The sequence below is a fragment of the Erpetoichthys calabaricus genome, chromosome 11 (assembly GCF_900747795.2).
Source record: "Erpetoichthys calabaricus chromosome 11, fErpCal1.3, whole genome shotgun sequence".
In the NCBI taxonomy this organism is placed as follows: domain Eukaryota; kingdom Metazoa; phylum Chordata; class Cladistia; order Polypteriformes; family Polypteridae; genus Erpetoichthys; species Erpetoichthys calabaricus.
The window spans coordinates 56,232,198-56,259,817 of record NC_041404.2 but is presented as its reverse complement, the minus strand read 5'-3'; the positions used below and the strand labels follow the sequence as shown (position 1 = coordinate 56,259,817).

The 27,620-nt window shown below is 42.1% G+C and overlaps 1 protein-coding gene across 1 annotated transcript in view; it reads left to right on the top strand.

Moving 5' to 3' along the window:
- Positions 1-1,806: 1,806 nt before the first annotated feature.
- The window catches only part of LOC114660422 (ras-GEF domain-containing family member 1C-like), a 158,228-nt gene continuing 132,414 nt past the window's right edge, over positions 1,807-27,620 (top strand). Inside the window, exon 1 of the mRNA XM_028813114.2 lies at positions 1,807-2,683. The gene's annotated coding sequence lies outside the window, so the exon portion shown is untranslated. The remainder of the gene's footprint in view (positions 2,684-27,620) is intronic.

The following is a 27,620-nucleotide window of genomic DNA, read 5'->3' as shown; positions in this document are numbered from 1 at the left end:
TGATTTGGCTAGTAACCCAGAATGTGGTGACTCGTTCTTGGGTAATGATTCTGTGATTATGTTTGTGAATCAAATGAGTGAGAATTTTGTGACTCTTTCATAAATCATCTGAAATGAGAATTGTATGACTATTTATCAGGTAATGATTCAATGATTCACTTCATGGATCACATGAACAAGAGTCATGTGACTAGTTTGTGAGTCATACGAGCAAGAATCATGAAACTCGGGTAATGGTTCAGTTCAAATTTGAAAGAATTAGTGGATGATATATGCTTAGTGCATTCGATGAAATGTGAAATGTTTAAAGTACAGTTGTATGCAAAACAATCATATGAAATCAGAATACTATTTTTATAGGATTCTGCTTTGGGTGACCAATTTGTTGAATGCTCAAATGTACACAGATGTATTAGTTTAATATTATATTTAAACATTGTTTTAAACAATTCCCATAACAAATTAGTACAATTAGTGTATTGTACTTGTATGAAGAACGAGAGAATAATCAATGTATTAAGAAGTGATTGAGAATCATGAATCGGACAGGCGGTACTTGCACATGCGCTTTAAACATCTAAGCGAAAGAGGATGTCGGCATCACGCATGCGCGTTCCTCACACTCCTGTTGACCTCAACCGATTCATGCGCGTTCGCAAATCGATTCCCATGAATCACAGAAAGGGGTTGTGCAGAAAGAAAGAATCGTTTGGGAATCTCCCATCTCTAGCAGTTGCAACATTTCTATTTAAATGACAAATTGTTACCTGATCCATGGAAAATATTTTACAGAACGTTGCGGAATAGACAGGATTATTCAAGAAAGTTCACTGTCACTTTACAGGTTATATGGCCCCAACCAATCTGTAAATGCTTTGGAAATGCTTTGGGTGCGGGCTGCCACAATGTTATATTTCTAAAGAAATCGCTTACATGTATTCAATTAGTAGACAGTTTTATTTAATGAGACGTTTCAAAAACGGTCAGTGTGATTGAGTACACATCATGCTGGGGGACAGTTTGGGAACAAGTGTGACAGGACAAAGGTACAAATTGGTCACCACAAGTGAAAAGTTCACAACAAAATAAAAGCGAGTTCCATTTCCATAGTTACAATAACCTATCGAAACCATAACTGGCATCAAGGTGAGCCATGTCCTGGCTGTTAAACTGTGCAGGGACCCAGCCTAGTATGCAAATATTGCAGGGGTCGAAGTTTACTCACTACCTGGAAACTTTTGTTTTTTTTTCACCTTCACTATATCCTCTAGTGATTAATGCAAGTTTTTTTTTTTTTTTACTTTTACCATATAGTATGACATCCACCTCCAGGACTTAGAAGGTGGCTTAAGCGCTGTCTGATTTTTATTGTATAAGCATGCCGTTGGCACTTCGCGTAATACCAGCCTTGTTACGACATCTCGTCTCGCCTCTCTTGCTAAACTCAAAGACGCAACTGAGCAGACTGGCTTAGCGACTCAGGGCTCGGCTCGTTGTTTTTTTTTTTCTTTTAACGTTTTCGTTTATATTTGTAATTCTCCTCCCTCTCCATGGTTGCTTGCAGGATTGCCTCCAAATTTCCCACTCTACAGCCGTTACAAAACTGCATAAATCTGCAGAGATCGCCGCAGCCTGCCTTACATTCTGAAACACGCCGTGCCACTCACTGTAGAATGGGGCGTTGCCTTATGCAAATCAACCCCATAGAGCCGGTGAAAGGGGCTGGGCTTAGGCAAACAGGCGTGTAGACATGTTAAACACGTCACGTCTTTAGATTGAAAAAAAAAACGATAAAACTGCGTTCGAATAAAGCAAGCGTGTGGATTACTTATCAGTCCACTGTTGCGTTTCACTAACAAACCAAATGGCTGTGAAGCCACCCGGTCTGGACACAGTGACGCAGGCGCCGGCTGACCAGCAGCAGCAGAGCAGAGGACGGGCAGGTAGGCGTGGCCTGTAAGGAGATGTAGGAGCGCGCAAGTGGCTGACACACGCACACGCACGAGGAAGTATCGCGCCGCTCGAAAGGTGCTGCACCTGCGCGATTGTGGACACGCTCAAGTATCCAGAGTTGGACGTTGTGTTCAGAGGTTGTGGTGAGCTGCTCACTCATTTTCACCTGTACTAAGAAGGATGAGCGTCTCGGCTACCTAGAATACCGACTGGCTTTGCACTTCCACCCGCTTCGCTTTCGCTGCGCGCTCTCGCCGTCTTGCCCGCGCGCACGCCTCTGCGAACCACTTGGATGCCACTAGCCGTGATGTTAGCCACTGTCCTCTGCCGTGAAGGCGCTCTGGATTAGTTCATGGTGGAACATCTAATGGAAAACATCGACTGAATGTTTGGGAGCATAATCTGGAACTACTCCACTTTTTGTGAGCAACTAACGACATTGATCCCAGTGAAGCATCAGGAAAATGGTAATTAACCCTACTGGAAGGCGTTACACTGTACCTCTCATTTATACGCTTTAGATAAATTAATTAATTAATAACAAGGGGTTAAAAAGATACAGATCGAGTCAGAAGGTTTGGCCAACACATTTTATCGCGAAAAGGTGAATTGCCAAGTGGAGACTTTACATCACTTCTGGATTTATTAGCAAAAAAAAAAAATTGCAGCATTTCTGCAGGACGGATATTTAGGAGGAAGCTGGAAGAGGAAATATGTGTGAGTAGAATTGGTAAGTAGCAAAAATCTTATCTCATTTAGATGTGTGTGCAACAGAGTAAAGGAAATTAGTCCATAAATTGGATGTGCGCGGTGGGGATGCTCGAAAAAGTCAGGTATTTGTGCTTGAAAAAGTATTGCTACACGGGGATAGCAGTAAAATGTAATCCCGTGCGCATAGCAGTAAATTAAAATTAATCACATGATATATTTTTAATAACTGAGTCGCTAATGTATTTTATATAGCGCATTTCACAGGTCGTTTAACGTGTTTAAGTGGCAGGTGATGCATTGACGGCAGCCGTCTTTATGAGGCTAAGAAAAACCGTTATCGCATTCTTTTTGTTTCTTGAATATATTTGAAGTACTGGTTTTACAGGGATAGAGATAATTAATTTTCGAGCGCTGCCAATGAAATGAATTAGGCAGACCAGCGAGCCTCGTCAGATTTGGCAACGACACTCCAAAAAGCACCCAAAGAATCCAGCCGGAGAGATGCGCATTTCTGAAACGCAGGTGACGCACCGAACTTCTTCTGAGAGGAATGCGACGTAACGCGTTTGGCTTTTCTCACGATTAAAAGTGGCATCCGTCTTACACACGTAATAAGTTTAATTACCGATTAAAAAAAAAAACGATTTAAAGCAATGGGTTTAGTTTTGGAAAGCGCAACCCTAAATATGCACGATACGGGAATTGATGTTGTAAAACTGATGACACAAACGAAATGCGACCAGTCTTTATCAAGAGTGCCATCTCATCTCAAAACTTGAACGTTTCCAGCATTTTATCTGACCGTTCTCATTTTAAAGCAATGAAAAGTGGAGAAAAAACAAGGAAGACAATCTGTTTAGCTTAATTTACCCCACAATTTTGATGCAGTCACCATCAGGTTTTTTTTTTACACCTGTGCGCGTACATTTGAAATAGCGAAATGCGAATTATTCCCATCGATTTTTATACGCGAACATGCACGGTGATTTTAAAGTATACAAGAACAGCTAGAATAAAGCTCAAACATTCTAGTATGGTTAGACAGAAGAAACACACACGCAGACATTTGTAAAATCAGTATCGAGTCATTCCTTTACTTTTTGATAACTTCAGCTTGTGCTTGGTGGAATGATTAAGTGGGAAATAAACCGCTGGGGTCCTCAGCCCCGTTTTACTGCATCACAGTCAGAGCAGAAATACTCTTGGAATAAGGAGGCCATGCTAAATATGTGCTCAGAACTTTATGTTATATATGTCTAATTGTATATTTAAAATACAGCATCCTTCACATCTATTATATAGTGCCTTTCATAGTATCTATTTATCTATGTGATCCTGCCGACTATACTAAAATTAATGTCTATCTATCTGTTATAGTGCCTTTCACATCTATCTGCAATCTTTATACTGTATATGTTGTGTTCTGTGTGTATACATACAGCGTAGTATATGCTTTGCCAAATATACTGTGCGTCTTTACATCCATAATATAGTTTCTTTTACACAAATCTATTTGTAATATTGTTCTTTATCAACCTTCCATTTCTATGAAATTTGCATTTAGTGCCTGACTTATTTATGTATTATATCGTTTTATTAATGTCTGTCTATCTATCTATCTACCATATAGTGTCTTTCATGTTTACAGTGCTTTATATATATATATATATATATATATATATATATATATATATATATAAATAATATAATATAGTGACGTATCTATATTCTATTTCCTTCCTTTCTTATATAACTGCTTTTGTATTTTAGTGCCTTTCTTTATCTTATTTAGTTATATATTTATGCATGTATCTATTGTATAGTGCCTTTCATATATGTAGTGCCTTTCCTATTTACCTATCTATTATATGTTGCTTTAGATTTTTATATCAAAATAACAGTCTGCTTTATTTGTCTGTATTTTTGTCTATTATATAATATTTATGGTGGTCTTCCCATCTATATATTATATATTACCTTTCAAGGCCATCTTGCTATAATGTGTCTGTCGATATTTTATCTATTATAAATTGCCTTCCATATCTATCTATCTATCTATCTATCTATCTATCTATCTATCTATCTATCATATAGTGCCTTTCATATCTAATTATCTTCATACTGTATATATTGTGTTCTGTATATACTCATGTAGTATGCTATATGCTTGTCTAATGTTACTGTGGCATATGCTCTGTGTGCCTCTGAGACATATTTATGAGTATTTACAGTATCTACTGTATATGTACGTGTATACTATCAACTCATCTCATATCATAATCTAAAACCACTTCCCCTGGTGAATGTTGCAGTGATATGTATTTATCGTGTTTATGCACTCTAATGTATATAATGGATTGATATAAGTCTATTTTCCCAAATATATATGTTTGTACATAAATATACCATATGTACTGTACAGTATATGTATATTGTGGAAGAATGAAACAATAGATGAGAAAGCGTTGTATGGATGACCCATTTGGAAGCACTGTCTAATGTCCAAAAGGAAATGTAAAAATAAAATCAAGGTATAAAACACCAATAATAACCAAGTTGGGCGTATCTTCACCAAGGTTCAAGCCCCTAGCTCTCTCGAAGGTCCAACCCCATAGTTGGCTGGTTTCAGACTGATCACTAAATTCCAGTCAAGTCCTGGGTTTGGGTCGGTGGGTGAGGTGGAGTCACAAGTGTTCTCTCGGAAGTGATGTTTACCGGTGGGTGTTCCTCCATTCTTAAGGTAGAAACAGGAGAGCGGTTCATTCCTGTGTCCCACCCTTAACCATCTCCCTGCGTTGTCCCAATTATTGCTTTTCTGGCTGCGTGGTTCTTCACTTTTGCTTTGATGTTCTTCACTATGATTTCTCATTTAACGATTCAGATACACTGAATGATAGGACTGCTTTTCTGGTTTTGATTGTGTGCTCATCTTACGTTTCATCTCCTGGTCATCCCTTCAAACCTCAGTTTGCCTTTCCTGTCAGGTTTAACAGTTGTACAGATGCTGGATGGATATCGCATTGTATATGGTAACGAAATGCAGGCTTGTCTCCACCCCAGAACTAACCGTTTCCCAGGTTTCAACAACAATCTAGTAGCTCGACTAGTTAAGTTTCCTTGCTCAGCTGGACAGTGTGGCAGACAGTCGGCTGCTCAACCCGGCCGGGACACCCAAAGAAGAGAAGGATTGGGGATGGCAGCTACTGTGGGACACTGCCTCCCCCAAGACGCCAGATGGTGAGTTCCCTGCAGCATAGCAGTGGCCTGGATTCCCGCAGGGCATCATGGAATCTCTAGTTCGGTATCACAGCCCTGCTGGGTTCCGTGGGTGCCACCAGGAGACACTGCAGGAAGATCTGGGGATTTGTATTTCCTGTATAACCCAGAAGCACTCCCAAGTCACGGGGTCAGAAGCCTCAAAGTACTTCCATGGTTAAGGAAAAACCTCAAGTCCTCTTTCTGACCCGGAAGTGCTGGCAAGTCACAGGGACGGAAGAACAGAAGCACTTCCGGGTCAAGGACTATATAAAATATTACTGAAGACCCAGCAACCGAGCCGGAGTTGGGAGGTAGTGGACAGAACTTGCTGAGAGATGTAGAGGAGAGATTTGTGTTATTTATTGTAATTACTGTTACTTGTGGTGGAGGTGCTTTTGGGCACTGTAAAATCAGGAAGTATAATTAAAAACCTTCTTGGTGATTTCACCCAGTGTTCAGCATAGACATATATAGATAGACGCCGCATTCACTGTGTTGCCCAGTCGACACGTACGTCAGCACGTACGCCATAATGCGAGTGGCAAAAATGCCATTTAAACTAATAGAGGTAAACGTGGAAACCGGGTTTTCTGATGAAAAAACAATAACGTTTAAAACAGTATCATTTACATACAACAGATTTTGGCAAATCGTTTAAATGCAATTATTTATATCCATTTATACATTAATAATGACAATTATTGAATAATAATAATTATTATTATTGAATCCAATCCAAATCCGAGACCATGGTCCTCAGCCAGAAAAGGGTGGAGTGCCCATTCAGGTTTGGTGGCGAGATCCTGCCCCAAGTGGAGGAGTTCAAGTATCTCGGAGTCTTGTTCACGAGTGAGGGAAGAATGGAGCGTGAGATCGACAGGCGGATCAGCGCGGCGTCCACAGTAATGCGGGCGCTGCATCAGTCTGTCTTGGTGAAAAAGGAGCTGAGCCGCAAGGCGAAGCTCTCAATTTACCAGTTGATCTATGTTCCTACCTTCACCTACGGTCATGAGCTATGGGTAGTGACTGAAAGAACGAGATTGCGAATACAAGCGGCTGAAATGAGTTTCCTCCGTAGGGTGTCTGGGCTCTCCCTTAAAGATAGGGTGAGAAGCTCAGTCATCCGGGAGGGTCTCAGAGTAGAGCCGCTGCTCCTCCGCATCGAGAGGAGTCAGATGAGGTTGTTCGGGCATCTGATCAGGATGCCTCCTGGACGCCTCCCTGGTGAGGTGTTCCGGGCACGTCTAACTGGGAGGAAGCCCAGGGGAAGACCCAGGACATGCTTGAGGGACTATGTCTCTAGGCTGGCCTGGGAACTCCTTGGGATTCCCCCAGAAGTGCTAGAAGAAGTGGCCGGGGAGAGGGAAGTCTGGGCATCTCTGCTCAAGCTGCTGCCCCCGCGACTCGACCTTGGATAAGCGGAAGAGAATGGATTATTATTATTAAATCATTCCTCCCATATAAGTAACATTTCTCAGACTGCCTTCTTCAATCTCCGAAACATTTCTAGACTTTGTCCTGTTCTTACACAACACAGTCCTGAAGTATCGGTTAATGCCCGAGTCACCTCACGTATAGATTACTGTAATGCTACTCTATCTGGCATCCCACAAAAACGTATCCATCACTTACAACTTCTTTAAAATTTTGCTGCCAGGATAATAACCTGCTATTCTAAATCCACTGAACATATTACACCGATTCTCTCTCAAGTTCACTGGCTCCCTCTTAACTACCGATTACAATACTAAATACCGCTTTTAACATTTAAAGCTCTCCACAACCTCACTGATCTCCAACAGACTTGCACTCCTCTCGCTCACTCAGACCCTCATCTGCAGCTCGACTTTCTGTACCGCACATCAAACTCTGGTCTATGGGAGCTCGAGCGTGTCTCCTAGTGCTCCTCAACTCTGGAATTCTCTTCTCTCTCGTATCCGTCAGCTCGATTCAATAACACATTTTAAAACTACCCTCAAAACATATCTTTTCAAACTGGCATACCAATTGTGAATTCTACACTGTTACTGCCAGTTATCTTCGTGTGTCTTTCTTTTAACAGTGAAATGTTACACTCAATGACAAAAATTAAACAATTTTATTGTATACAAATTGGCTTAATAATTTCTGAAAACATTTCACTCGTTCCTCTCTTAATCTCTCTCTCTCACACGCACAATGTGGTTACTTAAATATATACAGGATAGGATCTAAAATCCATGAAACAGAACTGTCTTCCATAGCTTTTTCTGTGTGTTGCCACGCTGTAATTTGAGAGTATTCATTCTGGCAATACGGTGCAGCCTTAGTTTGTGGAAGACAGGCACAAATAAAGACATGAGCATGAAATGATGGTTGTCAGTTTCAAACTGTGTTTCCTCGATGTGCTCCATCATCTGAACCAATCTCAGCCCGAACAAACTGATTAATCAAAGATACACTGACAGCTTGCCCTAATGTCGACTTTGACCACCTTGACTGGACCCTCAGAAGGAATCATCAGACCTTCTTTGTTTTTTTAATGTGAGCATTAAGTGGTCGCTTTGATCAAATGATGCCGGCACAGCATCTGTTACCAAACTAGCATGGCACACATCACAGGACAGCTTTCTCAAAATCCTGTCTAAGGGCTTACCTCCCACTGCATCCTGAGGTGGATTTCTTTGGGAAACCTTCAAAGTTTGAGAAATATTAACAGCTAACAACAATCTACATACAGTGCATCCGGAAAGTATTAACAGCGCATCACTTTTCCCACATTTTGTTATGTTACGGCCTTATTCCAAAATGGATTAAATTCATTTTTTTCCTCAGAATTCTACACACAACACCCCATAATGACAACGTGAAAAAAGTATACTTGAGGTTTTTGCAAATTTATTAAAAATAAAAAAACTGAGAAAGCAGATGTCCATAAGTATTCACAGCCTTTGCTCAATACTTTGGCGATGCACCTTTGGCAGCAATTCCAGCCTCAAGTCTTGTTGAATATGATGCCACAAGCTTGGCACACCTATCCTTGGCCAGTTTGGCCCATTCCTCTTTGCAGCACCTCTCAAGCTCCATCAGGTTGGATGGGAAACATCGGTGCACAGCCATTTTAAGATCTCTCCAGAGATGTTCAATCGGATTCAAATCTGGGCTCTGGCTGGGCCACTCAAGGACATTCACAGAGTTGTCCTGAAGCCACTCCTTTGATATCTTGGCTGTCTGCTTAGGGTCGTTGTCCTGCTGAAAGATGAACCGTCACCCCAGTCTGAGGTCAAGAGCGCTCTGGAGCAGGTTTTCATCCAGGATGTTTCTGTACATTTGCTGCAGTCATCTTTCCCTTTATCCTGACTAGTCTTTCAGTCCCTGCTGCTGAAAAACATCCCCACAGCATGATGCTGCCACCACCATGCTTCACTGTAGGGATGGTGCCAAACGTGACGCCTGGCATTCACACCAAAGAGTTCAATCTTTGTCTCATCATACCAGAGAATTTTCTTTCTCATGGTCTGAGAGTCCTTCCGGTGCCTTTTGGCAAACTCCAGGTGGGCTGCCATGTGCCTTTTACTAAGGAGTGGCTTCCGTCTGGCCACTCTACCATACAGACCTGATTGGTGGACTGCTGCAGAGATGGTTGTCCTTCTGGAAGGTTCTCCTCTCTCCACAGAGGACCTCTGGAGCTCTGACAGAGTGACCATCGGGTTCTTGGTCACCTCCCTGACTAAGGCCCTTCTCTCCCGATCGCTCAGTTTAGATGGCCGGCCAGCTCTAGGAAGAGTCCTGGTGGTTTCGAACTTCTTCCACTTACGGATGATGGAGGCCACTGTGCTCATTGGGACCTTCAGAGCAGCTGAAATTTTTCTGTAACCTTCCCCAGATTTGTGCCTCGCGACAATCCTGTCTCGGAGGTCTACAGACAATTCCTTTGACTTAATGCTTGATTTGTGCTCTGACATGAACTGTCAACTGTGGGACCTTCTATAGACAGGTGTGTGCCTTTCCAAATCATGTCCAGTCAACTGAATTTACCACAGGTGGACTCCAATGAAGCTGCAGAAACATCTCAAGGATGATCAGGGGAAACAGGATGAACCTGAGCACAATTTGGAGCTTCATGGCAAAGGCTGTGAATACTTATGTACATGTGCTTTCTCAATTTTTTTATTTTTAATAAATTTGCAAAAACCTCAAGTAAACTTTTTTTACGTTGTCATTATGGGGTGTTATGTGTAGAATTCTGAGGAAAAAAATGAATTTAATCCATTTTGGAATAAGGCCGTAACATCACAAAATGTGGAAAAAGTGATGCGCTGTGAATACTTTCCAGATGCACTGTATATAATATAATATACTGTATCTATATATATATATAAAATCCCTATGTGCGTCCAGGTGTCCGTATGTGGGTGTCTTCTGGTGAAGTGCGCATGCGCGGCGCACGGTGCGATGTGCAATATTACTGTCAGAGAAAGTTACAGGCGTTTTACGGAAATACAAACCAGTATTACTGCGAGAGGAAATTAAAGATACACAATACAGTGACACATATTACAGCCACATACAAGCCAGTATTACTGTCAGAGGAGATTAAAGGCATATTACCGACGCGCACGCCTGTATTACCGCCAGAGAAAATTAAAGGTATATTACGGATGTACAAGCCAGCGGACGTACAAGATGGTACCCTTCAATAAGGGCGCGCACAAAAAGGCGAGCCTCAAAAGGGTGACGTCAATTGGGCGCAGCGAATAAAGGCGCGCGTAAATAAAGATCTGCACCTTTGTTGCTCTTCACATATTCCAGAGCCATTTGAACTAAATTATCTACCCGCCCTTATTGAATAGAGCCGTATATATATAATATGGATTCATGTGATTGTACAGATAGACGTATCAACAGGTAACATTCTCAGATGCTCTTAGTCTAAGTCAGGGTCTTCGGGGGGCTCCCCTATAATCACATTTGTATATCACATTCATGTTTAGAGTGCCCCTTGCATGTGTTTGTCTGAGTAACGCGTTCAGCCTCTTGCATATTTTCTTCTCCTTCCTATTTGATATTTCTGTATTTGGTATTATCTGTGTATGTCTGTGTGTGTCTCTGTATTGTATAGTAAAGCCTATCAGTATTCTGCATGTCCTGTCTCTGTCTTTCTCTCTCTATATTTATATATGTTTATATTCCAGTGTATTCTTCATTTTATTATTGATTTTCCTATATTGACCTGCACAACGTGCCCAAGTAATTAAACTGGCCATGTAGACGGTTCTCTGGTGGTCTTTCTCTCTTCCCTCGCCACTCTTTACTCCCGTCACATCCTTGCCCAAGCCCCCATTAAACTGTCCAGTTATGTTGCCGGAGTGCCCCCCCAGCCTGGCTGAGATGCGCTGCTTTGCTTCTTCTTCGCCAGAGGAGCTCGATGGCCTCATTCCGTGTAAACTTTGTTCTGCTCACTCGTTCAGTTTTTAGGGAGATGAAACGGCGGCCCCCTTAATGATGAACGGCGTTTATCAAGCAGAGCAAATGTGAAGTGCAGAAATTTCTTAACATTAGCTGATAATCAGAGAGTGGCGGTAGGGGTCTAAGTGTGTGTGTGGGTCTACAAGTCTCCATGGCGATAAAGGTGAAAGGTTACGGAGCCTTACCCGAGGGGCGGGGAGAGGGCATTGTAGTCATCAGGACGCCAGTGGACAGGCAGGTTTGATGACAAATAAGTCCGCTGTGGCACCGCTCAGCTCACACCCCGCGGCTCACAAGGTCAAATGCAAACGGCGTCTTGTTCCTTTGTCATTAATTAGAGTCTTTGGCACAGAGAGAGTGGGCTTCAGTCTGGATTCCTGGAGTGAAATACTCTGCACCAGCGTTTTACTGGAATTGTATTCTAAGCAGGCTCTTCAATTTTTAACACAATGCCCGCATTCACGACGGAAATGCCATTTGTGTACGTTGGACGAGCCTTAAAGCAGAAAGGCTTTCTTTATGTTTCGATCTGAGTTGGCTGTTAAGAAAGTCTTCAGGATCTGAAGTGTTTCGCATTGTGATGCCCAGTGCCATGCGTCTAAATATGGAAGCTGCCCACTTTCTTGATCACCGCTGAGTACCCGTCAGTGCAGGGGCAGGCCGAGCTTTACGTTTGTTCATTGTTTTGTTTCTGTGCTTACCCTGCATGCCATCTTGAAGCTGAGTGATCTGATATTCTTTTATAATTGGGGGTACTGTCGCAGGGTGGTCTGTACTGCTGCCTCTTAAATCTAAGGGTCCTGGGGGTCCTGTGTGGAGTCTGCATGTTCTCCCAGTATCTGTTTGGGCTTTTCTTTCAAACGCTCCGTTTTTCATTTCCCATGTGTTAAACGGGCACAATGTGCAGGCACTGTGATACACTGGCATCCCGTGACTCCCCTATTAAAATATGTGGGTATGCTAATCCTGTTATATTTGTCAGAGCTGGACAGCCTGGTGGCACAGTGGTTAGTTCTGTGACGTTACAGATCCAGCTGTTTATGTTCACATCGCTCTCTCTTTGTTGACTTTGCTTGTTCTCCCAGTGTTTGTGTGAACATTTTGTCTGGGCACCCCATATTTTCCTTATAAGTCCCAGAAATAAATGTGACTGGGTTAGTTGGCGACTCTGTGATACACTCTGGCACCCTGTGACCCCCGTATTAAACTGAGTGAGTACGGAATTGTTATGACATGTCTTTTATGTTTCTTAATCTACATTAGTGCTGGACAGCATGGTGGCACAGTGGTTAGCCCTGCCACCTTACAGACCCAGTTTCTTGATGTACAGACCCTGCACAAACAGCAAACACTGGCACCCCGCCACCTGGTATTAATTGGGTATGAGAATGTTATGCTGTTTTGGTTATATGTGTTAATCCACTTCAGAGCTGGACAGCCTGGTGGCACAGTGGTTCGCCGTGCCACCTTACAGACCCAGTTACTAATGTTCAATTTCTGCCCTCTCTGTGGAGTTTGCCTGTTCTCCCTGTGTTTGTATAAATGTTTTATCTGGGTACCCAGTTCTCCTGTGTAAATCCCAGAAATATCTGTGGTAAACTCACCAACTAAGCTGTGATACACTGGCACCCTGTATACCTGTTTTGAATTAAATGAGTGTGAGAATATTATGACATGTCTTTTATAATCCATCCATTTTCCAACCCGCTGAATCCGAACACAGGGTCACGGGGGTCTGCTGGAGCCAATTCCAGCCAACACAGGGCACAAGGCAGGGAACCAATCCTGGGCAGGGTGCCAACCCACCGCAGGACACACACAAACACACCCACACACACTAAGCACACACTAGGTACAATTTAGAATGGCCAATCCACCTAACCTGCATGTCTTTGGACTGTGGGAGGAAACCGGAGCGCCCGGAGGAAACCCACGCAGACACGGGGAGAACATGCAAACTCCACACAGGGAGGACCCGGGAATCGAACCCAGGTCCCCAGATCTCCCAACTGCGAGGCAGCAGCGCTACCCACTGCGCCACCGTGCCACCCTCTTTTATAATCCCCTTGGGATTAATAAAGTATCTATCTATCTATCTATCTATCTATCTATCTATCTATCTATCTATCATCGTTAATATACATCAGTGCTGGGCAGTATGGTGGTACAGTAGTTTTTGCTCTGCCATCTCACAGATATCCTATTATTATTATTATTATTATTATCATTATTATATTTCAGATCCTGCACTCCATGTTGAGTTTGCTTGTTCTCCCTGTAGTTTTTTCTCCAGGAACTTGTTTTATTTTTTCAGTTATGAAGATGCATGTGTTAGGTCAGTTGTTAGCTTTAAATTGGCCCAGTGTATATGAGTGGGCACTCTCACACACTGGCACCCCTTGACCCAGTATTAAGGAGGTATGAAAATGTCGCGCTCTAATTGTCCTGGGGGAATCTCTTTGCATAAGCGCTTGTCTCACGGGGCTTCCGGCCCCGGGCGTGGTTGCATCGCTTGGCACGAAGACTCGTCTTGTGGGACGTGAAAGTGTCTCTGAGACAATCACGACTCGTCTCCTTCCAAGATTCCAAGGTGCTATATAGCGCCCGACCTGACACAGACTTGACACAGGAGGCACATATAAAATAAAAAGCCTTATTTTTCTTCAGCTGGAGAGCACGTCTTCCCTGTGAACCCCTCAGCAACAACACAGTCCCAAGTACTAAACACTGAATCACCAAACTCCTCTCTCTTTCCCCACCACTTCTCCACAGCTTTGTCCTCCTTCCACCCGACTCTGGCCACTGAGTGGTGTTTGCTGGCTCCTTTTATGGCCCACCCGGAAGTGTTCCAGGTGCTTGATCACCTGTTTCCAGTTGCACTCCCGGGTGGTGCTGAAGATTAGACCAGCTGGGCTCAGGGACCCATGCTGTGCCCCCTGGTGGCCACCCCAGACTCCAACAGGGCTGTGGAGAACTCCTTCTCCCATGAAGCCCTGCGAGAGAGTGAGGCACCGCTACAACCCAGGGGGGCGGCCATCCAGCGTCCAGGGAGAGGTACCACACCGTCCAGGGCTGCTTCCCCTGAATACACATCGAAGGGGCATCTACAGTTGTGCTTGAAAGTTTGTGAACCCTTTAGAATTTTCTATGTTTCTGCATAAATATGACCTAAAACATCATCAGATTTTCACTCAAGTCCTAAAAGTAGATAAAGAGAAACCAGTTAAACAAATGAAATAAAAATATTATACTTGGTCATTTATTTATTGAGGAAAATGATCGAATAATACATAATTGTGAGTGGCAAAAGTATGTGAACCTCTAGAATTAGCAGTTAGTTTGAAGGTGAAATTCGAGTCCGGTGTTTTCAATCAATGGGATGACAATCAGGTGTGAGTGGGCACCCTGAGTTTTGATCTATCAAAGTCTGCTCTTCACAACACATGTTTGTGGAAGTGTATCATGGCACGAACAAAGGAGATTTCTGAGGACCTACGAAAAAGAGTTGTTGATGCTCATCAGGCTGGAAAAGGTTACAAAACCATCTCTAAAGAGTTTGGACTCCACCAATTCACAGTCCGACAGATTGTGTACAAATGGAGGAAATTCAAGACCATTGTTACCCTCCCCAGGAGTGGTCGACTAACAAAGATCACTCCAAGAACAAGGCGTGTAATAGTCGGCGAGGTCACAAAGGACCCCAGGGTAACTTCTAAGCAACTGAAAGCCTCTCTCACATTGGCTAATGTTCATGTTCATGAGTCCACCATCAGGAGAACACTCAACAACAATGGTGTGTATGGCAGGGTTGCAAGGAGAAAGCCACTGCTCTCCAAAACAAACATTGCTGTTCATCTGCAGTTTGCTAAAGATCACGTGGACAAACCAGAAGGCTATTGGAAGAATGTTTTATGGACGGATGAGACCAAAATAGAACTTTTTGGTTTAAATGAAAAGCGTTATGTTTGAAGAAAGGAAAACACTGCATTCCAACATAAGAACCTTATCCCATCTGTGAAACATGGTGGTGGTAGTATTATGGTTTGGGCCTGTTTTGCTGCATCTGGGCCAGGACGGCTTGCCTTCATTGATGGAACAATGAATTCTGAATTATATCAGAGAATTCTAAAGGAAAATGTCAGGACATCTGTCCATGAACTGAATCTCAAGAGAAGGTGGGTCATGCAGCAAGACAACGACCCTAAGTACACAACTTGTTCTACCAAAGAATGGTTAAAGAAGAATAAAGTTAATGTTTTGGAATGGCCAAGTCAAAGTCCTGACCTTAATCCAATCGAAATGTTGTTGAAGGACCTGAAGGGAGCAGTTAATGTGAGGAAACCCACCAACATCCCAGAGTTGAAGCTGTTCTGTATGGAGGAATGGGCTCAGATTCCTCCAAGCCGGTGTGCAGGACTGATCAACAGTTATCGGAAACGTTTAGGGGGGTTACACCAGATACTGAAAGCAGAGGTTCACATATTTTTGCCACTCACAAATATGTAATATTCAATCATTTTCCTCAATAAATAAATGACCAAGTATAATATTTTTGTCTCATTTGTATAACTGGTTTCTCTTTATCTACTTTTAGGACTTGAGTGAAAATCTGATGATGTTTTAGGTCATATTTATACAGAAATATAGAAAATTCTAAAGGGTTCACAAACTTTCAAGCAGAACTGTAGGCCAGGCATGGGACCCGGCCATCCGCCACTATATATATATATATATATATATATATATATATATATATATATATATATATATATATATATATATATATATACATATACATATACACTCAATAAATGTCTATGCGTAGAAGTGTGTTTGTCTGTCTCTCTGTCTGGCCCGGAAGTGCGAGGCTACAGCATGAAGCTGAAAGAATGTGACTCTGTTGCCAAAATGAAACTTAATTGTATCTTTATTATTATTATTATTATTATTATTACCATGCTTCTTTTTCAACCTGTTTGTTGTTTGGTAGAAATCTTGTAATTGATATTTAACCCACTTCCTATTGTCCAAATGACTTGACATTTTGCACAATTACTCACTTCCGATGACAATACATGAATCAATAATTGATCAATTAATCCATGTTAATTAAGAAATTAAATTTTCATGTGAAGAATAGTTCAAGATTTCACCAATAGGTGGCGCTAGTAACGGATAGAAATATTAAAGGAACTGTTAAAATGTCCATCCATTTTCCAACCCGCTGAATCCAAACACAGGGTCACGGGGGTCTGCTGGAGCCAATCCCAGCCAACTCAGGGCACAAGGCAGGAACCAATCCCAGGCAGGGTGCCAACCCACCGCAGAGTGTTAAAATATTGATTACAAAATTATACTAAAACAAACCCAAGACTAAAAAGTTGAAAATAATCTATATATATAAAATCCATCCATCAATCCATTATCCAACCTGCTATATCCTAACTACAGGGTCACGGGGGTCTGCTGGAGCCAATCCCAGCCAACACAGGACGCAAGGCAAGAACAGACCCCGGGCAGGGCACCAGCCCACCGCAATTTTTAAAAACCACACTTATATTAAGTTAAAAAGTAAAAAATAAGTCTCTCATACATCCATCCATCCATTTTCCAACCCGCTGAATCCGAACACAGGGTCACGGGGGTCTGCAGGAGCCAATCCCAGCCAACTCAGGGCACAAGGCAGGGAACCAATCCCGGGCAGGGTGCCAACCCACCGCAGGACACACACAAACACACCCACACACCAAGCACACACTAGGGCCAATTTAGAATCGCCAATCCACCTAACCTGCATGTCTTTGGACTGTGGAAGGAAACCCACGCAGACACGGGGAGAACATGCAAACTCCACGCAGGGAGGACCCGGGAAGCGAACCCAGGTCTCCTAACTGCGAGGCAGAAGCGCTACCACTGCGCCACCGTGCCGCCCTCTCTCATACATCACTCTTAAAATAAAAGCGTAGGCTCTTTTCATCAATCAACATTTGAAAAACACTTGTTAAAATCTTAGCAAAGCGCCCACCATTTTAAAAAGTATTTTTTAATATATATATTAGTTTTTCTCTATACATCATTTTAATTTTCTATTTAGATAGGTAAACATATTCAGATATCTTTGTAGGGCAGCAAATTGAAGCACCGCCCCACACCGAGTGGCACGAGCTCGATCTATGCCACTGTAGATAACTCACTAGCAGTACTCAGGACTCTGTTTTCCCAGCAACCTTCCTTAATATGTTTATTTCTGTTCAATGCAGTTACAGCCATTGGAAGGAACCTGTTTCGCAATCTGTCGGCCTGTGCTTTCAAACATCTGTAGTGCCAACCAGAGAGCCGCACTTCATACAGCTGGTGAGCAGGGCGAGAGGGGTCCATAATGATGTTTGTGGCTCTGGTGAGAGAGCGAGAGCGGGCAACGCCTACCAGGAAAGGCAGACAGCCGCCCGCGATCCTCTGTGCTCTTTTTCTGACTCTCTGGAGAGCCTTCTTGTCTTTTGCTGTACATCCGGCTTACCACATGGTGCTATGCAATGCCAGGATGCAGATTACTTGACCTGCCTGTGTCCCAGCTGAAAAAACTAAAAAAAGAAATTTTAAGCAATTGCATAATAAATGTTGTAAGTCGCCTTGGATAAAGATGTCCGCCAACTAAATCAATGGAACGTAAAACATCCTTTGGACAGATGAGACAGAAGTGGAGCCTTTTGAAAAGTTTCATCAGTTGTAGGTCAGGTCACGTTGGGGTGCATGCACTGTTACAGTGCGTTGCCGTACCCACCACCTGACAAAACAGTTCGGGATCCTGGTTGGCAACACCCCAGGCAGACACGTGGTCCAGTCCCACCCTCCAGAAATGGCTCTCTATCTGCTACAGCCAGGTGTTACGTGGGCGTCCCCTTGGCTTGGTCCAGCCGCTCAGGTCCACAACAATGAAGATCACCCTCGGGTAATCGCGCCACAAGGCTTAGTGCCGTAACTGACGCTCCTTCACAATGCAGGTCATGTGCCTCATTAGGGACTCTGTGAGTCAAACCAGCGGTACCCAAGGATTCTCCACAGAGACCGAGTACTGAAGGAGTCCAGTCTTCATCTCAGGTCACTGGATAGTGTCCATGTCCCACAAACAGGGAGCACCAGGACTCTAAAGACTTGGATCTTCATCCTTTTGCAGATATCGGGAGCGCCACCCACCAGTTTCCAGTGACCTCATGACCCCCCAGGCTCTCCCAATCCATCTACTGACTTCACAGGAAGAGTCATCAGAGTCACATGAATGTCACTGCCGAGGTAAGTCAACCTGTAGCTCTATGTCCACAGATGAGAAAATGAACCTTTCAAAGAAAAGACCACCAGAACAACCATGAAACATGGTGGAGGCTCGGTTGTGTTTCGGGGCTGCTTTGTTGCATCTGGCAAGAGAAGTCTGTGCAGGGAATGACGGAATCTCAAGACTATCAAAACATTTTGGAGTGAAATGAACTGCCCAGTGTCAGTCACAGGTCATGGACCCTCCAACAGGATGATGAGCCACAATAGACCGCTAAAAGCACCCAAGAATGGCTAAGAACAAAACATTGGACTATTCTGAAGTGGCCTTCTATGAGCCCTGATTTGAATCCTCACATTTACTTATTTGGCTGACCCCCTTCATCCAAGGTGACTTACAAACTTTATGATACGATTGGTCCCATTTCTTTTTGGTTTTCCAATTGGAGCACAGACAGCTCAGGGGTCACACAGTGGTGTCAGAAGTGGGATTTGAACCCACAACCAATCCAAAGCCTTAACTGCTAACACCAGCCTGCCTAGCGACCATCTATGGAATGAACTGAAACCCGCTGTCTGGAGAAGACCCCCTACACACCTGACACACGAGTGGGCCAAACGACCTGTGGACGGGTGTAGACGTCTCATGGAGACCTCCAGGAATCGCTTGTATGTGGGGATTGCAAACTCTAAAGGTTGCGCCACCAAATATGAGGTGAAGGGTCCCATCATTGTTGTCTGCGCTATTGTCATATTCCGTCGAGTCCGAACTCTGAAGCAAAGTCTGAATTCTTGTTGAAGGGGGGGGGGGGGATGACTTTTGTCCGTTTCAAGTCATTTCAGAGACGGTTCTTCTTTCATCGTGGAGGGGTACCAACAAATTTGTCCCCATCTTTAGAATAACAATTGGCTTTTATAAATGTTTCCTCACGCCTATTGGCATGTTAATTCATTGTTAGGCTGGTAAAATGTTAATATTCATGTCCGTGGGCCGCTGTCTGGTATGGCAGCCCACTGTGAAGTCCCCTCCATTGTTGTGCCTATTGAATGGCTTCTCCCTTTGAGATCTGCTAAAATATGTGGAAAATAAAATGCTTTTGTGATGCAAATTAAGTGTTTCGGACAATATGGTGCCCTGCAGTGAGGACTTCATGATGTTGATAGCGAATTCCAGCAGAACAGGCGGGCGGTCGGGCAGGCGGGGATGTGGATGGAAATTTAATTCTGCCTGATGGCTTCTTAACATCCAAGGACTGATCTGCTAGATGGGTCAGCAAAAGCGTGGCGGCCACCGGCTATTGGGGGCTTTTTAACAAACCACAGGAAGATGCAAATAGTTTACGAGGCAGCAGTGAGCAGCGAAGGAGAACAGTTGGTGGGCCACCCAGTCAAGTGTCTTAGATTTGCATGGTCTTTATATAATCCAGCACACTCCGGAAACTTCATGAAAGTGATGTCATCTTCCAAACAGCATGGCCATATACAGTGATGCTTGAAAGTTATCGAAACCTTCCAAATTTTCCATATTCCTGCATAAATATGATTTAAACGCAGGGGTGTTTAACTCTGGTCCTGGTGGGCCGTAGTGGCTGCAGGTTTTCCTTCCAACCCTTTTCCCAATCAGCGAGCAGTTGTCATTGCTAATTAACTCTTTTTCCCTTCATTTTCATAGCCCTGTTTTTACTTTCTCGTATACGAAGTATAGAGAAAGTATTGTAATTGTCCAAAAATTCGATTTTGATTAATCTCGACGTTTTAGACCTCCCTGTGTCTGGTTTACTTTGTTGTAAGGAAAGTATTATAATCGTCCAAAAATTCAATTTTGAGATTTTGATGTATCTCGATGTTTTAGACCTTCCTGAGTCTGATTTTGCTTTCTCATAGCAAAAGTATTTTAGTTGTCCAAAAATTCAATTTTGAGATTTTGATGAATCTCGATGTTTTAGACCTCCCTGTGTCCAATTTGCTTTCTTGTGGGGATAGTATTGTAATCATCCAAAAATTCAATCTCGAGATTTTGATGAATCTTGGCATTTTAGACCTCCCTGACTCCGATTTACTTTGTCGTAGGGAAGTATTATAATCGTCCAAAAATTCGGTTTCAAGATTTTGATTATTCTCGACGTTTTAGACCTCATTGTGTCCAATTTGCTTTGTTGTAGGGAAAGTATTGTAATCATCCAAAAATTCGATTTTGAGATTTTGATGTATCTTGATGTTTTAGACCTCCCTGAGTCTGATTTTGCTTTCTCATAGCAAAAGTATTTTTGTTGTCCAAAAATTCGATTTTGAGATGTTGATGAATCTCGATGTTTTAGACCTCCCTGTGTCCAATTTGCTTTCTTGTGGGGTTAGTATTGTAATCATCCAAAAATTCAACCTCGAGATTTTGATGAATCTTGACATTATAGACCTCCCTGACTCCGATTTACTTCGTCGTAGGGAAGTATTATAATCGTCCAAAAATTCGATTTCGAGATTTTGATGTATCTCGATGTTTTAGACCTCCCTGTGTCCAGTTTGCTTTGTTGTAGGGAAAGTATTGTAATCGTCCAAAAATTCAACCTCAAGATTTTTATTAATCTTGACTTTTTTTTTTTATATATATTTTTTTTAATTTTATTAATTTTAATCATTCCATACAAATAGATCAGTTTTTACATAAAATAGGATTGAAAATGTATTTTAGTTGTCCAAAAATTCGATTTCGAGATTTTGATGGTTCTCGACGTTTTAGACCTCCCTGACTCCGATTTACTTTGTCGTAGGGAAAGTATTGTAATCGTCCAAAAGTTTGATTACGAGATTTTGATGTATCTCGATGTTTTAGACCTCCCTGAATCTGATTTGCTTTCTCATAGAAAAAGTATTTTAGTTGTCCAAAAATTTGATTTCGAGATTTTGATGAATCTCGATGTTTTGGACCTCCCTGAGTCCGAAAATACAATTTTTGGAATTCTGTCTGTGTGTATGTATGTGTGTGTGTGTGTAAACACGATAACTTGAGTTCACTTTCACTTAGGTCAACCAAATTTTGCATACACGTATTAGGTACAAAACGTACATTTCTACCACTTTTGAGCTATTTCTGCTAACCGGAAGTGGTACTTTACCTTTTATTCATGCAGCTGTAGAGTCCGATTTATTCAGCTTTGCTTTTATAATAGTTGGTCAATATATTAAATTATTAATTTGATTTGATTTGTTGTCGGTGGTTCTTTTAATGTACATAATATATAAATATAATCATTGTCTTGTGGTTTACTCTTCAAACCCTGTGGAATTTCCCGTGAATGGTCTTCAGAGGATTGAGAGAAAAAGTCAGTGCACCTCGCCACCCCCTAGTCAGACATGGAATTGTCACTATTCCAGCCCTTTACCTGCCTCCCATGCGCACGTGTGTGACACCTGTCACCATGGTAAGGCATCCCATGATGCACCAGCACCGTGTGACAATAAATTTTTCAGTGGGACCGTATAAAAGTCACCTTGCACTGTCCTGACTCATCCATGTATTGGATGTTAGACAGCGGTTACGTGTGGCTTTCTTTTTAATTTTGCTATTGATGTTCTTCCCGTTTTAAGTCTCCAATGTTTTGGTTTGACAAATCATTTTTACGGACCCCCCGGTTTTGACCCCGGCTTTGTATTTCTGACCTTGTCTATTCTGCTGGTCCTTTTCTTTAAATCAGACTGACATTTTCCATGCTAGTCAGGACACTGGGGCCAAACACTAAGAGCTCCCTCTAGTGGCACCTGCCCTCCAAACACTTGGTAAATGGTTTGGCATTTTCCAAGTAGATTGTATAGCGAATCGAATGGACAGAATAGTGGTCCGGCATGTACGGGAAAAAAAAGAAATTGGACCCCGAAATGCTAAATAAGCAAGTAGTCACTAAAACTGCCATAATTTAAACCCGGGAAGGCAGAAAGGCTGAACATCTGTCGTGATTTTAATTTCTTCTGCACTTCGTATATATTTTTCTGTACATTTCCAATATCTTTCAGAGTATCACGTATCATTTTGAGATATCCGATATGAATTCTGAGGTATCACCTGCCATACATTGGCTGTGCAGTTTGAGAGCCATTTGAGTGCAAATTGGGTTTTTTCAGGGCCGACGTGTCTTCCTGCAGCAGACCCGTCCTGGGGATCCATTTGACTGATGATCAATGACTTCAGTGACTCGGATTGATGGCTTTAACAGAGAAAGGCCGACTCTGTACATTCTGATATTTAATCAGAGTCTTCATGTCATATATTGTAGCAGCGGTCGAAGCCTAATATTTATTTGCTCCGCTCAAGTGTCTGATATTTTTGGTAGCCGTCCATTTTTTCTCACTGCCGGTTTCCATTAGTTTTATTTCCCAGGAGGACTACAACTCAGAGTTACAAGTCGAGGTGAAAGGTGACTGACCAACAAGAATTAAACTGACCCCTTTAATCGAGTGCCACATGACATGGACTCCCACTAGAGGCTGGTAATACAACAAAATTAGAACATTGAAAAGGTTTAGACGAGAGGAGGCCATTCGGCTCTGGTAGGCTCGACAGTCCTGTCCACTGAATTCTTCTAAAATAACATCAAGTCGAGCTTTGAAGGGTCACTAAAGTCCTCCTGTCCACCACACTACTTGGTCACTTATTCCATGTGTCTGTGTTCCTAATGTTTGTGTAGTACTAGGGTGTCGTACTGTGTTAGCCATTATGAATGTAGTGAGAAGTCAAGCAAAATGACACCTTTTATTGGCTAACTGGAAAGATTACAATATGCAGGCTTCTTCAGGCGAGATGGAATGTTTGTGTGGAATTTCCCCTTCACAAGTTTCCAACTGTGTCCCCGTGTTCTTGTTAAACTCATTTTAAAGTCACCGTTGCCATCCATTGGACTAATTCCCTTCATCATTTTAAACACTTCAGTCAGGTCTCCTCTTCATTCCTGTAATGGCGCAGCTCTTTTAATCTTTCCTCATAACTCATCCCCTGTAGCCCTGGACTCAGCCTAGTCGCTCTTCTCTGGACCTTCTCTAGTGCTGCTATGTCCTTTTTGTAGCCTGGAGACCAAAACTGCACACAGGACTCCAGATGAGGCCTCACCAGCGTGTTATAAAGTTTGAGCAGAACCTCCTGTGACTTGTACTCCACACATCAAGGCACTATATAACCTGACAGTCTGTTAGCCTTCTTAATGGCTTCTGAACACTGTGTGGAAGTCGATGGCTTAGAGTCCACTACGACTCCTAAATCCTTCTCGTAAGTTTCAATTTTCAGACCTCCCGTTGTGTATTCAAACCTCACATTTTTATGTCCTATGTATAATTCTTTGCATTTACTGACATTAAATTTCATCTGCCACAAATCTGCCCAAGCCTGACTTGGGTCTACCCTGAGGACTCCTCCCAGTTGGACATGTCTGAAACAATCCTTCTGGTAGGTGACCACAAGTCATCCTTATCAGATGCCCAAACCACCTCAGCTGCCTTCTTTCAATGTGGAGGAGCAGTGGCTGTACTTTGAGCTCCTCCCAAATGACTGTGAAGAAATGGCGTGTCTTCAGCCATAATCAGAGGAAAGAGGCCACTTAACCGATGAAGGCATTAGATCTTCACTACAAGGTGTTCTTCTATTATGTGCCACAAATGATTAAAAGGAGGCAGCTAATTCAGTCTTGATGAAGTGTGACAACATGTGTTCTTCATCTGTACCCACTATCAGAGGGTGCCCAGCCTGAAAGAGTTTGCCCAGGAAATATGCAGCACCAGGTTGGCAAAAAGTAAATTTAGAAAGGAAGACAACTTAGATAGATAATGAAAGGCACTATATAATAGATAGATAGATAGATAGATAGATAGATAGATAGATAGATAGATAATGAAAGGCACTATATGATAGATACAAAGGCACTATATAATATAGATAGATAGATAATGAAAGGCACTATATGATAGATAGATAAAAAAGCACAATATGATAGATAGATAGATAATGAAAGGCACTATATGATAGACAGATACAAAAGGCACTATATAATAGATAGAAAGATAAAAAAGCACAATATAATAGATAGATAGATAGATAATGAAAGGCACTATATGATAGATAGATAGATAGATAGATAGATAGATAGATAGATAGATAGATAGATAGATAGATAGATAATGAAAGGTACTATATGATAGATAGATACAAAAGGCACTATATAATAGATAGAAAGATAAAAAAGCACAATACAATAGATAGATACAAAAGGTACTATATAATAGATAGATAGGTAATGAAAGGCATTATATGATAGATAGATAGATAGATAGATAAAACACAATATAATAGATAGATAATGAAAGGCACTATATGATAGATAGATAGATAGATAGATAGATAGATAGATAGATAATGAAAGGCACTATATGGTAGATACAACAGGCACTATATAATAGATAGATAGATAGATAAAAAAGCACAATATAATAAATAGATAGATAGATAATGAAAGGCACTATATGATAGACAGATACAAAAGGCACTATATAATAGATAGATAGATAATGAAAGGCACTATATGATAGATAGATAAAAAAGCACAATATGATAGATAGATAGATAATGAAAGGCACTATATGATAGACAGATACAAAAGGCACTATATAATAGATAGATAGATAATGAAAGGCACTATATGATAGATAGATAGATAGATAGATAATGAAAGGCACTATATGGTAGATACAACAGGCACTATATAATAGATAGATAGATAAAAAAGCACAATATAATAGATAGATAGATAATGAAAGGCACTATATGATAGATAGATAGATAGATAGATAATGAAAGGCACTATATGGTAGATACAAAAGGCACTATATAATAGATAGATAGATAGATAAAAAAGCACAATATAATAGATAGATAATGAAAGGCACTATATGATAGATAGATAGATAAAAAAGCACAATATAATAGATAGATAATGAAAGGCACTATATGATAGATAGATACAAAAGGCACTATATAATAGATAGATAGATAGATAGATAGATAGATAATGAAAGGCACCATATGACAGATAGATAGATAAATATAGTCATATCATATAGTGTCTTTTATATCTACCTATGTATTATTTAGGGTCTCTCTTATCTATCGTTTTATTCATTGCTTTCCTATTCTAATATATTCTGTTTTTTATACCTTCCTGCTATTTAGTTCATTTTATATCTGCTGTGTTTCTCTAGTGCCTTCCATATCTTTATATATATTTTCATACATATTTGACAATCTTTCTCGTAGTTGATTGAATCCAATGTCCACCGGCTGCTGTCTGTCTCTCTGTCTGCCTCTCCTCGTGTTCTCCTGCCCCTTCCCAACGAGTTGCACATGTCATTACCTGGCACACCTCAATTAGCCCCCTGTACACGCGTGCCTTGAGACCGATGGCTCCCTGTCCTGCTCCAGGTGCTGCTGGGACAGTCTGTGTCCTCCATGGCCCTGAACTGGATTTAGGTGGTTTAAAGGATATTTTATAACTTTTTCCATCAGTTATCAATGTCAGAGGTGTCAGACGCGTGTCACCTGGTAACGGCAGGCACAGTGGCACTTATCACATCTCCATTGCTGACAGTAAATGTCACCTTTCCTGTTGTAGCAATTCAATAATCTGTGATTGTCGTTTGTACCCCATTGTTTATTGTCATTGCTCCTCTAGTTGAGATGTCTAAAGAGCCTTAAATCATTCATTAGTGACATCAGCCCGCTACTTTAAATTGTACATTTTACTACAAACACTGATGGCGTGACTGCATTGTTCTTGAAAGCCCCTGAGGCACAGTGTGACTTTCATTTTTTCTCTCTTGTTGATCGGCTTACTGTTTTTAGTTTTAGTGAACAGAACTTAAACCCTTGGTAAAAGCTGGGTGTAGTCCATAAAGTTAAAAACCGATGCAACCCTTTTAGTCGACCCCCCTGGAAAAGGAGCATTGAGGAGGAACAGAATGGCACCATTCGCGCTCTTGTATCTACCCTCACAGTCTTTCTGAAGCACATCTTTTTATGCGTCTTCATGATGTTCCCAGCACATATCCTGTTAACGGGCCGTATGATGTCCACCACACGTATTCCTGTAAATATACACACAGAGTCCCCGATAAACACATCCACATATCTCTCATCACAATGGCCCAAGCACCTCCTTTATATCTGCCCCAATGAGGTCGCCAACCCACATCCTTCTGTCTTCACGATGACTCAGCACATCTCATAAATATGCTCACTAGGTCCCCAACACACATCTTCCCGTCTCCCACCATGATTTCCCCAACACACATCCTCCCATCTTCCTCCATGATGTCCCCAACATGCATCTTCCTATCTCCATCCATGATTGTCCCAACACACATTCTTCTATAGTATCTCCCTCCAAAATGTCCCCAACACACATCCTCCTATCTCCATCCATGTTGTCCCCAACACACATCCTCCCATTTCCCACCATGATGTCACCAATACACATTCTCCCATCTTCCTCCATGATGTCCCCAACACTTATCTTCCCGTCTCCTACCATGATGTCCCCAACACGCATCCTCCTATCTCCATCTATGATGTCCCCAACACACATCCTCCTGTCTCCATCCATGATGTCCTCAACACACAACCTTCAGTCTGCATTCATGATATCCCCAACATACAGTACATCCGTCTCCCACCATGATGTCCCAAACGACAACCTCCTGTATCCATCCATGATGCCCCAAACACATATCCTCCTGTCTCCGTCCATGATGTCCCCAGCATACATCCTCCTTTCTCCATCCATGTTGTCCCCAACACACATCCTCTTATCTCTCACCATGATGTCCCCAACACACATCCTCCAGTCTCCATCCATGATGTCACTAGCATGCATCCTCCTATCTCCATCCATGTTGTCCCCAACACACAGCCTCTCGTCTCTCACCATGATGTCCCCAACACACATTCT